The following is a 2614-nucleotide window of genomic DNA, read 5'->3' as shown; positions in this document are numbered from 1 at the left end:
CCACCCATCCACCCACCCATCCATCCATCCCCTCCTCTATCCATCCACGCATCCACCCATCACCCATCCGCTCATCCACACATGCAGCCGGCCATGCGTCCTTGCAGCCCCCAACGTTAACTGAGTCTCGGGCTCTGCGCTAGGTGCTGGCAAACGGGGCAGGATCACTCAGGAGGGGAGGGATGAGTAGAGACTGCTGCCTGCTTGAGGTCTGGTGAGTCCTCGCTGCCCGGGAAGAGCTTCCTGTGCCTGCTTCCTCCTCTGCATCGTCTCAGCCCCACTTCACATTCCCTCCCCGCTGCAGCCAGCTGCCTCCTTCCCGCCTGTGGATTCCCAGGCCCTGAAGTTTTTCCTCACTGCCAGCAAAACCCAGGGATCCCAAGCCAGTTGTGGTGGGCACGCCTGTCATCCAGCACTCTGGGAGGCTGAGACAGGAGGATCACAAGTTCAAACCCAGCCTGAGCAACATAATTGGCTGGATCCTGTCTCAAAAGAGAAAAGAAAAAGGGTCGGGGATGTAGCTCAGTGTGGAGACCCTGGGTTCAATTCCCAGAGTCACATAAAGAAGACGTGGAACTCAGCCTGGGCTCAGTGTGTCGTGGATTTCCCTTCCGTGTTCCCGGGGGACTCTCCGCAGGGTCCAGGTCCCAGGTCTTCGGGGCTCCTAGGAACCTGACCCAGGCCCTCTCTGGGAGGAGGGGAGAAAGGCTGGCTCCTCCCCTGGCCCTCCAAGGCCCGCCCCAGGTGAGGGGACTTGAGACCCGTCCTGCGCGGGTCCCAGGTCCCTCTGCTGCGTCTGCTCACCCTGCACTCATGGTCCATTGCTGTCTTGGTCCGCTTTGCCTGTGTTCTCTTTTACCTGCTTCTACCTTCATGGGGTCACTTTTTATTTGTGTCTCCCAGGGCCGGGGATTTAGCTCAGCAGCACAAGCGCCTTCCTGGTAAGCACAAGGTCCTGAGTTCAATTCCCGATACAAAAAAAAAGAGAAAATATCATTTATTTGTGTCTTCCACGTGCTGTGCTCAAGAGGCGCAGCTGTACCCTGGCCGCCTGGGGTCCCCAGGAGTGGAGAGTTTGCTCAGCTCACAGGTGGGGACGCCTCACAAGGGAAGGGCACGTGGGCTGAGGAGGCAGCCGAGAAAGAGCTCGGGGACAGGGAGCTGCTGTCCTTGTGGCTACAAGCGGGGTCAGACAGGAAGGTGGAGAATCCCGCACACCGAGCCCAGGAGCCCGCATTGTGTTCAGGTTCTAAGCGGGAAGTGGGGTGCTCAGTCCTGAGTTCCCAGGACTCAGATTGAAGGGGTCCCGAAGAGGAAGAGCTTCCATCATCCCATTCTGGCCAAGCTGGCCCAGGTAAGACTGCCCATAAGAGTTCTGGAAGGTGCCAGCCTCCAAGGCACAGGTCTGAAATCTCAGCTACTCAGGAGGCTGAGGCAGGAGGATCAAAATCTTGAGGCCAGCCTGGGAAACTTATCCAGAGCCTTCTCAAAATAAAATGTTCAAAGGGCTGGGGAGAGCCAGGCTTGGTGATCCATGTCTGTAATTGCAGCTGGGAGGCTGAGGCAGGATGATTGCAAGTTTGAGCTCAACCTGGCTAGTGATTTATTCAACTAAGACTTTGCTGCAAAATTTAAAACAAATTTAAAACAAACAAACAAGCAAAGAAAAAGGCTTGGACATAGCTCAGTGGTAGAGCTCTTGCTTAGCATGCACAAAGCTCTGGCACAGAAAGAAAGAGCGAGAGATTCAAAACCAAAAATCTCCGGAAGGGGCTGGGGATTTAGCTCAGCGGCACAGAGCCTGCTTGGCAAGCACAAGGTCATGAATTCGATTCCTGGTACCGGGGGAAAAAAAAAAACAAACTCCGGAAATGGGCAGGAGGCATCCTACCTGCTGGCCATGCCGATCCTATGACCCAGCACACATCAGCAAAGCTGATTTGGATTGAAAGATCTCTGCAGAGAATATAGCCACAGCACGCCAGGGATACAAGGGTCCCAGTCGCCCCGATGGGAAGGGGAAGGAGCCCCTGGGACCGAGCTCCAGCGCCGGGGCTCAGGTGGATGAAATGCATTTTCAGCTTGGAGGATGGGACGCCAACCTCACGCGTGTGTCAATGCTCTGTGGTGGGACTGGACATCGAACCCGGGGCTCAGGCTCGACAGCCAGGCCCTCGGCCACCTCGGCCACCGAGCTGCAGCCCCAGTCTGTACCTGGGGAGCTTAAATCCTGAGCCAAGCGCGAGTCTGATAACTCACAACCCCAGGCCCAAAAGGAACGAAACTGTTTGAGCGCCTGGCACCTTTCAGCCTTGTGGTCCAAGCCAGACACCTGTTAAACAGGGCACCTCCGGGGCCCTGGTGGGGTCACGCAGTTTGTGAGTCGAGCGCCTCCCATTGAGGAGGGGAAGGAAGCAAGAAGGCTAAGCAGCTACGGCAGCGAGGGGCGAGGAAAGAGAAACACAATAGAAAGGTCAGAGAGAGACAGTGAGCTGCGCGTGGTGGCTCACGCCTGTCATCCTACCACTCGGGAGGCTGAGGCAGGAGGGTCGCCAGGAGTTTGAGGCCAGCCTGGCCTATACAGTGAGACCCTGAATCAAAAACAAAAAAGAAC

Source organism: Chinchilla lanigera, unplaced genomic scaffold (assembly GCF_000276665.1).
Source record: "Chinchilla lanigera isolate Chin_1 unplaced genomic scaffold, ChiLan1.0 scaffold00021, whole genome shotgun sequence".
Classification (NCBI taxonomy): Eukaryota; Metazoa; Chordata; class Mammalia; order Rodentia; family Chinchillidae; genus Chinchilla; species Chinchilla lanigera.
Note: the sequence above shows the minus strand (reverse complement) of the source record.